At 40.8% G+C, this 14,959-nt stretch overlaps 1 long non-coding RNA gene across 1 annotated transcript; it reads left to right on the forward strand.

The window, feature by feature from the left end:
- Positions 1-7,928: 7,928 nt before the first annotated feature.
- LOC112842704 (uncharacterized) lies at positions 7,929-8,741 on the forward strand. Its single transcript, XR_003214671.1, has 3 exons — positions 7,929-7,975; positions 8,219-8,488; positions 8,677-8,741. It is a non-coding gene; the product is annotated as an uncharacterized LOC112842704 (long non-coding RNA).
- Positions 8,742-14,959: the final 6,218 nt, after the last annotated feature.

Genomic DNA, 14,959 nt, shown 5'->3' on the forward strand with positions numbered 1-14,959 from the left:
GTCTCTGTGAGTACTGTGAAACTTGAGACTCACATTAGTACCCCAGTCTTGCCGAATGACCTCAGACACACAGCACTTGATCTACGGAGCATGTTTACCTTTAAGGATGCTATTCATGGGTAAAGCATCAACCTCTTTCAAATTTAAGAAGACGTGGAGAGCCTTGGCTTCGGTGTGTAAATCAGTTAGTATTACATACTTCATTGATCTGTGCAAGAGCTGTTAAGAATATGAGAGCTATAGTGATTCGGGTTTTATTTTGAAGGGAGATATTGAGCTGTGTGCGATTAACCATGCTATGACGGCAGTCTCAAAGTTCAGTGTAGTGTCCGCCAACAGGCCAGATGAGGGCGCCGCCTCCTGCTCCATCCTTTGTCCTCAGTTCCAACCCGCTCTGTATAATCACAGCAGGAGAAAATAAATGCTGTGACATAAGGCTGTTTAATCCTCTCTCCTCTGAAAAATGTATTCTGTCACGCAGCAATCTGCTCTCCCTTCCTGTCTGTCCTTATTGCAGTAGCAGTGCAGAGCAACAAAATTACTCTCCAGTTTATAGTTCTGTGTTCATTTTTCTTTTTTAAAAAAAATTTGCTGTATTGTGTATCTGTTTCCTTTCTTCAGGTCATGTAGAAACAAACTATAAATTACCAACAGCCTTACAGTACATCCTGCATACACTTCTCTTTTCCTGTATTGTATATTCAGTGCCAGGCCACAAGCCGCAGCGTGTCGGAGCCCTAGAGGGTCTTCATCTTAGCCTGGAATGTCAGTCAGCTGATCAACAGGTCGGTGTCTGTGTGCCAGCACAGCCAGAAAACATGAAAAAGATTCTGCCACACAAAGATTGCTGTAATAAGGGAAGACCTGGTGAACAGCCAGGTCCTCCATATCCTGACTGTCATCAAGGAGTTCTGCAGCAAATTAGTAGGCTACTGCACTTCAGCTACATGACAGATTTAAAGAGAAAAGAGAAGAAAAGAAAAAAAAGAAAGGGCAACAGAAGCTGACCTGATTCGTAATCCCTAGCTTGAGTAAATCTTGAAAAACAAAAGCTTCTAAAACTGACTTGTGTCTCTCATTTTGCCATCTTTGCATGTTAGAAACCTTATCTTTTAAACACACCCACAGTCTGTAAAACATGCAAATCTGAAGTCTAAACTAAAAGGTGACATTTGTCAAGGTTATGAGTAATAGTGATGAGTAATGTCACCTTTATGTATAAAATTTGCAGGGTGAAAATCTGACATCTTGTAGCAGCATATTTGCATGTCTTGTAATTAGGATGTGTTAGTTTAAATCTGAATTTGGGCATTCCAATTAACAGTAGCTTTGATGACAAATGACGACAGGCCCACACACTACATGCTTCATTTTATACAATATGGCTAAGGAGTATTGTTCAACCTCTTTTTAAAGCCCGACACCCTGTTCCTGCATCAGAAAAGGAGGAGGATGCAGGGAGGGAGAAGAGGGCGAGGCTATGTCTCCACACAGCCCTGACCTCCAGAAGTCAAGCAACCTGAGATCCTCAATGAAATATTTAAAGCTTCTGTTTTATCCGCAGTGCGTTGGTCAAGACAAACTGCGGGCCTGCATGACGTAATGCCAAAGCCATTCACCAGCTGTCTGATTGGTCCACGCTGAGCAGGGTGGTCAGGTGTCCTGTGCCTCTGTGGCCTTTTAAGGCATTACGATGCCCCGAGGCTTCACATTAGACTCATGACTGTCTGCTCCAAGTTATGATCAATCACTGTTGGCTACAGCATTTTCCACAGCAAGGCTTTTAGCAGTGAACCTGCCTTGTGTGTACATTCTCTAACGAAGGCAGTTTCAGCCAATCTATGTGTATAAAAGAGACAGTGTGTGCTTTTTTGTGACTTTAGGCCTCCAGCTTTAAGGTTTAATAAGTTCACAGGCAAGAGCAGAAATGTGTTTTTTTATGTGCTATAACATGAATAGATTTGTATTAGGTTTCATGTATGATTTTTTGGTTTTTTTTAAAGCATATACATAATAATACATTGAGCCAGAGTGCCAGGTTCCTCATGTTGGTGTTAGGTAGCAGGCAGTGCTCTCTCATGTTACAAGCTCTGTTTCACTGGCACGGCAGGGGGTGGACGAGGTGGCAGTGATGCCGGTGCAACAGCAGCAAGTGGTACAATGATGCTGCTGGGTCTTTACTAATAGATGAGCCGCTGATTAACACGCCTACCCAACCAAGACCACCACCACCTCCACCTGCTTGTTCTGCAGAGCCTAAAGCAGGAGAAGACAGCAGAGAAACAGTGCTACTGATGACAAGTGGTGCAGGAGTCATACAAATCACCTTGCAGAAGTTGGTTTGTTGGGGGGGAGGGCGCAAATACATGATGATATATATAGATGATATAACAGGAGGTTCTACTTTCTACAAATAATCAGTGTTGGGTAAGTTACTTTAAATTAGTAACTTAGTTACATTACTAGTTACTTCTCTAAAAAAGTAACTCAGTTACTTCAAGTTACTCGTTACTTTCAAAGTAACTAGTTACTAGGGAAAGTAACTTTGGTTTTACTCAGAATTCTCTTGTTAATGTGTTGCTTCTGTAACTGTATTACCCAGCAAGATTGTCAGACTTCTATCTTGCTTACTTGCCACAAGTGCACTGTACCAAAGGAAAAAATAATGTGCACATTTCCATGAGAGAAATCCCACGCCTGGACCGTCGTTGACCGCCGCCATGATTCTAGCCTGCTTTTTACATCCAACACAAAAACTGCAGTCGTGGTGCTTTTGATTGTACTCAGAACTCAGAAATTCTGCCTTCTGAATAGGAAGATGTAGGTAACACCAGACTGCAGATGAGCTGCACACAGAGCTGGACTGGGACAAAAAAATCGTCCCGGGCATTTTGACTAGAGACCGGCCCACCATTATAGGAAAAATCATAAAGCCTTTGAATGAAAACAAACACTGTTGTGACAGTGATGTACACTGTTCTGGTGGTATATATGTATCAATCTATCAATTGTTTGTTGTAAGACTCAGATAATTATTTTTTTAAAAGCTAGATATTTTAAATGAGAATAATAAAGAAAAGTATTTCCTTGTCCCCCCCTTTCCCTGTTAATGCCCTACCTGGCCCCCTGGCAACACTTTGCTAGACCCGCCCCTGCACAGTTACCAGCTGTCAGCTACATAGAAAAGGATCCTGGTGTTATTTGTCTCTCAGAAACAGTTCATAACTTCCCTTCAACTCATTCATGTCACCTAAAAGGTAAACCTGTTTCTCCATCACCTGTTCAGCTCTGATGATTCAGTAAGGACATCCTGGTTTCATCTTCATGTTTCCCTCTCACCAGATATACAAACCGATATCATGACCAGCAGCTTTACAGCTGTGGCTCCAGCAAACATCAGCTGATACTAGAAATTAATATTAAATAAATTCTAACAACAGCTGATCAAGCTTAAACGTGCTGCTGTTGTTTAACGCGACATCCGCTGGTTTCCTCTTTCTGGCGCAAAGTGGGCGATAAATAAACAAGAGAGAAAAGCCGATCAGCTGATCATTGATCAGTTTCGTGATTGAAGTAGAAACGGGAGAGAATGAGAGAAGAAGAGGCAGCTGTGCAGCTTCAGCTTTGTGTCTTTTTCATTGTAGCTGAAGTCCGGGACAAACTGTGTTCCTTTTCACCTCAGTACGAAACGCGTAATATTTTCTCTGAATACCAGACGATTCTGTTTTTTAGGGGACGGTTGGCAACTCTAATAATTAACCATATGAACAAAATAAAGTTCAACATCAGTAACATAGCACCCACCCAGCTGTATAGAAACTCCGTCATGCTAGCTAGCACGCAGTACGAAAATGTCAGCATACCGAAAATAAACTCCACCTAAACTTGGTTTATATCTGACTCAGATAGACTGCAGGTCATAACTTCTTACCTGAAGTTCAGTTCACCTGACACGCGGACCGGCGGCCGCTTCGGGTCTCTCCTCTTGCCTCCCTTTTCCTTCATCCACCTGCTGCTGGCCTCCACCACTTGCTAATGTTATTGAATCTGTGGAAGCTCCGCGATATCCACCACACGAAGTAACGAGTAACGAGCCTATCTAAATCCCAGTAACGAGTAACGCGTTCCTGGTTTTGGCATAATAACTAGTTACCGTGCTCGTTACCACAATAATAACGTAGTTACTGTAACGCGTTACTTAATAACGCGTTAGTCCCAACACTGCAAATAATAATAATAATAATAAAAATAGCAGGACTTAAAATCTAAGCCAGTTTATTTTTTTGCAATTTGCTTTTGTGTTTGTTTGTTTAAGCAAAACTGAACATTCCTGCAAAAATATACCTTTTGTTCGGGTTATTAACATTTTCCCGAATAATGATGGGCATGCTTTGATCCTCCATCTGAACAATTAGGTTGAAAATTCATATTTTCTCAAAAAGAATGAACAAATCATTGTCATAATCCTCATGATTTAATATAAGTGAAATGCAATTGAATTACTAAGATGTAATTATTGTGTCCAATATACCCAGCAAATAAAGATAAAAAACAGTAATTGCAATGACTGTATATGATATAAAAGATCAATTAGCGTTTTCTCCTGTAAGACACCTTTTTTAAATGTATATATATATGGAGAGAGAGACAGACGTATTATCTTGATTTTAATCTATTCAGTTATTCTTTTCGAACAACAGACTAAATCTTGCCCTATTATTATTTTGTCCTATGGCCCGAATCCCTTCACGGGAGGCGGCAGAGACCCCTCCATCCGATCCCTCCGCTGGCACCTGTTTCATCTTGCTTCGGCACGACAGCACAGAACCAAATGAGTATTTTAAATATTCATCGAGTGCTGCTCGTCTCCTGTATACACTACCGACCTCTCACACAGATGATCCGGGGCTCCAGTTTCAGAATTTCCAGGTGGAAACCACTTCAAGCCAGTGAGGGGCTCTGTGCTCATGCTCTCCATGAATTGAGCACCAACGACGAGTCACCGGGGATTAATTTCACTGTCGCTATTCACTCTGAAAGGAGTGTAACCAAACCCAGTTCCATCACCTCTAAATATTAGACGAGTTTTGTCTGCTTCGTTATCTGCCTCATTATCAACAGCAGGTAAATGGACTCTGTATGGCCATCGGAGAGGAGGATGGGTAGTACTGGCCCTCATATATTAGGCATCCAAGAGTGAACTAAGGACACTTCGGTGATGTGCAGCTCTGCGTAAAAGCTGGAGGAGGATGAGGAGCGACATCAGAGGCCCACTAAAGGCCCAGAGCTGCGTCAAGACACCAGGCCCACATCAGGTTCGCCAGGTCGTATGGTTTTCACTGGAAGGAATTATAAATAGAAGCTTGTAAATAAACTATAATGTAGGTTATTAAAAAAAATAGAAAAGAAAAAAAAAGTAGAACCTGTTATGTGATGGGAAAAAAAATCCTACATTGGTGTTACAGCAAAGGCATTTTTCTTGCTATCCTCGGACAGGAAATGTTACGCAATCTGCACAGAGTAACCGGCAGTGCAGGCTTTAAATGCAGTGTTTGATAATCATTAGCCATCTGGACGTAGTCATTTGATCTTACAGCATCTCGACCCCAAGAACTGCAGCCTCAGCCTACTAAAACTAATCCCGGGATGGTGGTAGTGTGCGGGAGGGGGTGGTGGTGGAGCTGGGATAGATGTCCCAAAAAGTCTATCTGATGCACCGTTGCTTTATGTTTGAAAATGCATCACAGGCCATGTCAGTCAGCATCTTTGGTACATCAGTTACTTTCTTTATTGTGCTTACTTTTTAACAGAATGTGAAACACTGAAATAGGAAGCGGATGCACTGCTTTATGCCTTTATTTTATCCTTCTTTCTCTCATTGGGAAAGTAATGTGGTCTGCATGTGCTGCAAAGGTAGACCGTGCAACAGTGATCTATATAGCAATCACAGGCCTGCAGGCCATTAGCCAGGCACCAGACCGATGAGGAACCGTGTAGTTGATTTTTTTTAAAGCACTTACAGCGGAATATCCTACTTTTCGAATATAGCCTACAATAAATATTGAATTTTAAATTCACATTACAACGTATAAAGGACGAAAGAGCTGATTAAAATCAATTTAGCCTACGTGTTTGCATTAAGATTGCAGAAAAATGCTATGATGCAGAAAAAATAGTCAAGTTCTGTAAATGTTCATTCTTATCATGTGGTCAGAAAGGCCTAATTTAAATTTGCAATTTTCCTCTCATTCCTATTTTTTTTTTTAACTGTCTAAACATATTTTAATGTCTTAAAATCCACGCGGGCTGTAGGACAAAATGGAATAATCTCGATGTTCCAGCTGGAGAAGAATCCGACACAGCCTTTCCTTGGGTTAGCCCAGTCAGAAGAGGGGGTTGGTCCAAATTATTTGTCAGGAAATCGTTTAATCCGGAGACAAAACCAATCCTCATCCACTCAGAGTGCAGCAGTCCCGGGGTTAAAAACAGCGCCCTGTTTGAGGTCCTCTTCAGAGAGATCCACTCTTAAAGAGACTGTAGAGGCCCCTAAACGCAGCAGAGCAAAGAGAGGCTCGTGAAGGTTGGATTATTTGATTCGTGGGAAGAGATGCTTGAAAAATGTGTTTTTATTTGCTACCGGGCAATTCCTAGCATGTGTGCTCACAGCTCTAACCTGGAGGAGGGAGACTGGATAGAAGCTGTTTGGGTTTGAGCCTAGAAAAAAAAAGTCCACCGTTATGAATGCAGGTAGGCTAAACAGAGGTGGGTTTTGTACCATTTTCGGTTCCTTGCCCATACCATTTAAAGGGTAGGGGCCTGTCTCACATTTCACACACAGAAATAGCTCTAAATTTGTAAGTAAAAGTAGGATTCAAGTAAAGATTTGAAACAAAAGGAAGTTTCAGAAAATTTAAATATTAAAACTTTGGCCAATTTCAGTGGCTGTAGTTTCATTCTTGTCGCGTGTTGTTGCCGCTTTGTGTGTCTGCGCCTTTAAAAAGGTGCACGGGGCACCTATCTTTCTGTAAGTGTGCAGCCGGGACGCGCAGGTAAAAGGGAGGAGGTTTCAGTGTGGAGAGAGGGAACCGGTGGGAGAGAGAGGGAGAGAGGGGAGAAGAGAGGAGCGCAGGGCTGAAATTGACATTTGATACTCAGGAAGTTCAGGAGTCTGCTTGGATTTCTTTTGTTTCATTGTAATTCTGCAGTCCTGCTGCGGGCAACACGAACGGGAGGCTTGTGTCACTTCCACACAATGTTAATAGAGGAAAATCCTTAAATGATAATGATAGGTTGAGGACTAAAATGTGAGTTGGGTCCGACTTCTGAGCGGTTCGTGACGCACGACGATGGACTGAGAGGAAGGTACGAACAATATTTCGCTTTTTTGTTGTTGTTTTTTAACGCACAGGTTAGCAGTTTAAATAAAGCAGCCGAATACACAGGCTAGCTTAAAGAGAGGGTTCACATCAAATGAGAAAAGATGGGCGAGGAGGCCGTGTTACCTACCAAAATACTTGGCTAATATTGCAATTTGTTTTACTTTGTTTTTTTAAAAGATGAATGGGTAATGACCTACTAACAGATCAGTAGTTTTATAAATCTGGCTATTCGAATACTTCAACTTAAAAACTTTAACTGCTATTAATTCAATTTAATGTAAGGTACTACTTTTGTTTAACCTCTTCTGGGTTAAAAAAAATCCGCACAAATAGTCCGTTAAACGTCCGTTAATCGAAATTAATATGAAATAGACTAAATACCAGAAATGCGAAATTTAACCGCCACCTGATAAAATATTATTTAAATAAATGTTCAATTTAATGCAGTTGTGATAATTAAATAGGCTCTTTTTTATTTTCGGTGATGCTCGAGCTTTGTGGTATGTAATCACGTTGCACCTGCTTCTATTTCCGTCCAATACCAAGAGAATACAGTGAAGACCTCGACCTAATCCTGCGGATTAATACTGAATTGGGTATGTTTAATTTTTTTTCTCTTTTCTTTCCTTTTTCTTTTCTTTTTCTCCTTTAAAAAAAAAAAAAAAAAAAAAAAAAAATCCCTGCACACTGAGGGTAATTAGGGTTGTATACAGGGTGTGTGGTGTTATGAAACAGGACAGTATTCCTAATAACCAATAAAGGCCAAAGGGAGGGGTCCTTAAAATATAAACGTAAAAAATACTTGAATGTGACTTGAAGTACCTTTTTGTGTGTTTCAGGTCATAAGACTGAATTTAGATCTTGCTGCAGGACTTAGAGGAGTGATAAATCCTCCTGAAATAACCGTGAAGTTGAGGACTTGTAGACTCCCTATTCAGACAAATGCGATTAACAAGGGGCTTTGGAGCAGCTTTGAGGTTAAAATAACGACGACAGAAAGAAAAGGAAGTCCGGACTTTGCAGTGTTAACATTTCAAAAATATAAATCACGAGGAAGGGAATTATGAGCGCTTCCTAAACATCCCTTTGGACGTGTTACATCATTTCAGGTAATATTTTCATGTAATCTTGGATTTTTAATAAGTTGGCCTATGTTTGAATTCATGAAATGTAACTATAGCGCCATGTTTAGGTTTAAATTAAGATGTCAAAGACGACATCAAGAATTCGTCTGTGAGAAAAGCTACTTAATTATTGTAAATGTTCAAACCTCACATATGTTTTTTTCCTTTGACAGTTGGTCTTCACGACACATCAAAACAAGATGGCTTTTTAAATTGTTTTTTATTTCCCAGATAAATCTACATTTATCTAGTAATGTTTTCTCTGATTTTATTTTCATTCAGAAATAGTGTCCTTGTTTTTTTCTGTTCTACTTCCATGAGTAAGAGGCTCTCATTTAAAAACATATTACTAAAATCTCATGAAGCTCCTTTCTTAACTAATTAAGGTATGGAAAAACACAGGCAAACCTTTAAAGGACACAGGTTCTTCTTCTTTTTTTTTCGGACTTGGCTTTTTAGTGGTATTGATTTCTCCAGGAAATGGCAATGGGAGTCTTGCTCAGGGAGCCATTTGGGCGTCTGAAGAATCACTTAGTACATGGTTTGATCGCTGGAATCAATGGGAGCTCCCCGCACTGCAGGGCCCAGGGTGAGGGAAGCTAATGGCTGAACCAAGGGTGGGGCGTCTGGGCCCTGCCAGGACTGAGCTGAGGACAGCTAGCTTCTCTCTGATTCGGATTATCTGTGGTGCAAAGATGCTTTTGACAACATATCCAAGGTCAGGAGATGGTTTGAAGGTTATGATTCAGCTGCAGTATCATGATTTAAACCCTTTTATTTATTATTTCGATGTGAAGGAAAAGAGAAATAGGCTCAGTTGTTTGTGTATATTTTTGTAAGAGAAGCCTTGCATATTTATTTGACAGACATTTTGAATTAGTTGAGTTGCTTCATTGCTGATATCTTAGTCTGACTGCAGCCGTTTTCTGGGATTTGTTGTTTTTAAAGATCAGACTTAAATCACAGATACACCACACAATATGTGAATTTATCCTTATTTTCATTTCACTGACACAAAACCTGCAAGCCAGTTTTTACCTGTACTTGTACTAGTTACATGTAAACTCTTGAAATAACAAGAACATCAACAATGATGAAAACTTTATTTATTTTATCACAGATTTTAAAGATTAAAATGAATGGGTCGTTATAACATAACTGACGCACCTCAACACAAATGCAGCAAGCAAATTAAGAGGTTTGTTAAAGGTGAGCAGGTTGATTGTTTAGGGGGAGGGCAGAAGCCAGGATGTAAAGGGATTACTTATCAATCTATGTCATGTGCCAAACTTAAGTTTAAGACATTGGTGGGTTTAATAACTGAGCAGTGAAGTGCATATGTGGTTCTTTGTTTGGTCTTAGCAGAAAAGCAGTGGCTAACGTATTTTGTCAGTGTTATCCAAGTGGTATTCTGATTGAGTTCTGTGTGAATAAAAAAACAGCACCTGTTCCTGAAAAATCTTGGACTTTCAGTCCCAAATATTAATTGCTTGATTGTTTAGTAAAAAAATGAAATTGAGCAAAATCCATCAAGCGTTATGTTTGGCTTGATTGTATGTGGGTAAGATGTTGAGATTCAGGGTTAGTATTGCACGAAACCTTGTAAAATATCCTCTATATATGTTATAAGCAACAACATAAAATCCAACTTACCAAAAAAACATTAATAGTTGATTTATAACTGCATAACATGCTTATTTATATGTAATTATCAGGTACGTATGCTGTCAGGGTTAGCTCTCTGTTCCTAGAAATCTAAAAGCGGGAGTACAGGTGATTAGACGAGAACAGGTAGAAGAGGGTGTTTGCTCACTCGTAGGATTGACTGGACTTATATTTAGTTGCTCACATTGAGGCACAGTGGCTTTGACCTGTTACTCAGTGTGTGGATCAGTCCACTGCAGTGCAGTCAGTCTTGAGCTAAGCTGCGTCACTGCAACACTACGGACATATTGAAGGCTGTGGCTGTTCTAAAATAATTTCTTCACTTCTTCTTCACTCATTTCTCTTTCTCTTCTCTCACTCTCTCTCTCCAGGCTATTGCATATGCTCTGCTCTTGTGGGTTGGTGGTCTAGTTTGCATAGTCTTGATGACTGTCCCTTGGTGTTGGGTTGACAATGACTCCTGTTCTGTGTATGGCACTGGTAGAATTCACTGTGAGAGCTCACTATCAGTGAATTACCATAGGGCCATAAACAGAGCAGAGAAAGAACCACTTGATGACGATGCCCGTCTATCGCGGCTTACTTTCTGTGGCTCCTCTCTCTTGTGCTTGTGGGTGGGGTGAATGTGATGTAATGACTCTGGTGCGGTTGCATGAGCTGTGCTGCGCTCATCTTGCTTCAGCATCTTTCTGTCCTTAGGTGTCTCTATAACAACAACTGCTTGCATTTGGATGCCCCAGCCACTCCTCTTCTTTGCCCATTTTGGCACTAGCACATTTTTGCTTCTGTATATATACTTTGAGCAATTATGTGTAGTGCCAATATAGGACAAGACAGACTTCCATCGCTTTTGCACAATTGTGGATTGATACATTTGGTATTTATTATTTGAAATGTGCTGATGATTGAACTCTGAATTCTTCTTGCTGTCCCCTTGGTTTCATGTATTTTGGCGGATATGGAGCTGACACTTCTGTTCTAGTCTGTCTTAAACCACGACCCCGGAGGATGATATCAGCACAGCAGGGCTATGAAACAGTCAGCTTATTTTTCGCATCATTTCATTGTTCTTTTTGTTTTAAAAATAACACTTCTTTCTATGCTTTTCAGCTTCAGATAAATGCCATCTCATCTTAGTGGCTTCATCCATGTTTATGGCTCACTTTGTAAGAAGAGGCCCTACAGCTATCAGGTGGTGTTTGGCAATGGTAGAACTCACACTGGTGAGGTAGATGGATCCGGTGGTTCTAGACTTGCCAACTACTGCCTGAGAGCATCCACCAGCTGAGAACAATGCGGAGACAAAAAATAGCCCCAAGCAGAGAAGCATCTGAAGCTCATTTAAGTCAATGAGTGAGTGGCTGACGGTGGTGAAGGGTGGGGTGAGACTCTGTTCCTCCCCTGCACACCCTGGCCTCAAAGCTCCAGTGACTTGGTATAAACTTTTTACGAGCAATTTTAAAGAACAATCAGGATCTAGATAAAACTCCCAAAGTCTTTGGCTTCTTTAATTCAGAAAAGATGACACGCAGGAGGCAGGACAAGTAGAAATCAATTTTTAGCTTTGGGAAACGGTTTCACCTCTAAAAACAAGAAGGAAAAAAAAATCAATGTAAGTGTTTTCTTGAAACAAGATATTTGAATGCAATCAATGAAAAGTCTAGCACTGCAAGTATTACCTTGTTCTCCACTTCGCAAGATCAGGCTGACAGTTTTACCGCATAATTGTTCAAACATTTTATAGTGGATTGAGTACTCGGACAACAAGACATATATTCAGCTTACTATTTCATTTGGATTAGTTTAAATCAGAGAAAAAAAGAAGAAGCTGAGATTTTCAGAATCAATTTTTTTTCCTGATGTAGGCTAAATAACTAATTTGGGTGGTGGGGACAGGAGAATAAACAATAATGATGACAAACATGATTTTTAATGGAGAAACTGATAGCTCGTAGTTTGTTCCATGCAGATAATGTAATTAAAATAATGGTTCATCAGTCAGTCTTTGACAAGTGGACAAATGAGTGCAGCTCTGCAGTGTGAGAGGGACGAAGTGCTCCACTTTATGTCTAGAGGTTCAGCTCCTCCGCCTCCAGCCAGCCATCAGGGGGTTCCTCTCTTAGCTCCATGGCATAATTGGCAAACCGTGTGGTGTCATCTTACCCTTCTCTTTTCAGTGCAGCCTTTTCCCCTCCTCCCTCCCTTCCCCAAATGGAAAGGGTGGAGAGTGAGGCAGTGTTTCAAATGTTAGTTTGGTTTGCTGTAACAGTCCATTGACAGTTTGGCGCAAAAAGCAAGCTCCATACTGAGCTTCATATATCTGGGTCAGGGTCTGCTAATGTAGGTGACAGGGGGATCTGGGGATTAAAACCTCTTTATCTGCCTTTGCTTAAATCCTGCTTTATAGCCTACACTTCAGCTTTAGCTAATATGATTTGTATTGTTTGCCTGCAGGCTAGCTATATTTGATCTACGTGGATGTCATCATTGGACCTTTGCAGAGGCTCTTTTGCTTTTTGTGCTGATTGGCCATTAAAACAGAGAGTGGGTAAGTGCTTAGATTGTGGCGATACACATACTACTTGACATAAAGGATCTCAGCTCTGGCTGATATTTTCAGGGCAACTGATTCAGGTTAACTGCACTTTTTGTCTCGTGTTACAGATATATCACGCACGTATAACGCCTAACCGTCTGGGCATGAATCAAAGGATTTGACATGTTCTTAATTGTGTGTGCACACCTGCTGACTCATCACTGAAATGCATAGTTGTTTATCTAGCATACATATTTGCCTGTGTGTGATGCAAATAAATACTTTTAAAAGACCGATCCATTGTGTCAGACTCTGTCTAACGATCTTCTTTGCAGCAAAGTGCATTGAGGGATAACCCTTGTCAATTCAAGGCCTTCTCCAGATGGACCGAGCAGCTCAGGTTACACTGCATTTTTCAGTGCCCCCTCTATCCCACAGCCCCCCTGGCCCCTTTCTCTATTTCTCTCTCTCTTTTTCTGTTACACACACACACACACACACACACACACACACACACGGTTTCCTGGGTGGGTAGAGTTGAGCTGAGACAGTGCTTCTCCTGTGTTCTAATGCAGGCTACTGAGCATTAGTGAAATGAGATTATCATCGTTCTTACGCAGTGTCTGGGTTGAAGGTGGACAGAGGTGTGAGCCGGGAAGGTGAGGAGGCCATTATTAGACTATTAGACTACATTATGGGGGAAGACGCTTCATCAGCAACATGTCGGCAAGACGCCTAGATTTAAATTGAAATTGATTTAGAGTGAGTTGATTACATTTCCACAGATTAGAAAAAGTTTCCATTTTACACTAGAGGGGCATGCATAGGTCAAAAGCAGGGTTCCCTGCCCTAAGGAGCACCTCAAAGGCAGGTTACTGAGTTCATCGACTTGATGAGAGATGCATTCTCAAGTTGTGGTCCAGCCCTATGGACGAGCGGTAGGAGATTATGTCTTGTTAGAGCAAGCGGGGGCTTGGACTGCAAGTAGTTTGCCCATATGTGTGCGTGGCCCTGTGTGTATGTGTGTGTGTGCATGCATGCACGGGCATAGGGCCTGGGATGCACGTATTAAGAAACGATTAGTGGAGATTAAAGCTCTGCCCCAGAGTCTGCTTGCACGACTCCAGGCAACAAGAATGACCAACCCCTCCCTTCACACCCTGCAGTGCCCCCTGTGGAGCTGGGCCACTGAAGCTCGTGCTGCAGCCTAGTCTGCCGACGGGGGAGAATCAATATCACTGCCTCTTCTCTTTTGAGAGCTTTTCCACCACTAAACATATCACCTCCAGGATGGAGCGCAGGCACTCACACTGAAACCTGGTTGCCTAGATTTTGGTTTTAATGGTTTTAATGACATCTGGTCTGATTTTATGTCAGATGATGTATCTGAAGTTTGAAAGTGTGCACTGCAGTGTGGTGCACCATGATGTCGGCAATACCTCAGTGCAGCAGTTGAACTTCTCATACAAAGCAATTGGTACAAATGCAGGTGATGTAACCACCTAACAGGTGTTCATTCATCCAGAAGAATGAGGTCTACAGTTATTTAGGTTATTTAGGATGTTTATTCTCATGGCACAGTCATGTACAAACCTTCATCAGGGAGTTAAACATATTTCATATAGGAAGGATAGGAGCCTTCAAAAAAAGGACCAGATGACACAAAGCCACCAACTTTTACTACATTTAAATCAGAATTACATTAGCAAAACATAAAACCAGGTTTACAAAAACAAGTCAAATCAAAGTGGCAATTTAAGTCAAACTACTTAGTAATTTATGAATCTGAAATGCTTGTTTTTGAATAAGATACCTATGTCACCTCTTCATGTGGAAAAAGGCATTCAGTTATTCAACAGGCATGTAATGTAAATGGGTTAATGTTATGGAAATGTAGTGTCTAACTAGTATTGCCTGTATATGGCATATTTGAGTTCTGCTAAACTATTCTGCAAAAGTCTTTTTCTTCTACTAATGTAAGAGACTTTACAGCCGAGACATTCTAGCCAACAAAATGAGGTTTTAGAGTATTTAAAATTATTCATAGTAAACTCCTTTTGAGAGGAGAGGTCAAATAAATAAAGCAACATTTTGCTGAAAGTTAAAAACATATATTATTATCAGATATTTGAGCTCTTATTTTGAAATGAAACTCAAGAACTCCATTCTCAACTTTGAATACAGTAAAGAATACATTTATTAGATGAAGTGCCACCATTATATGATGCAGTGGGTAAAACTGGTGACAGCTATCC

The sequence above is a fragment of the Oreochromis niloticus genome, linkage group LG17, assembly GCF_001858045.2.
Source record: "Oreochromis niloticus isolate F11D_XX linkage group LG17, O_niloticus_UMD_NMBU, whole genome shotgun sequence".
NCBI classification, from domain to species: Eukaryota; Metazoa; Chordata; class Actinopteri; order Cichliformes; family Cichlidae; genus Oreochromis; species Oreochromis niloticus.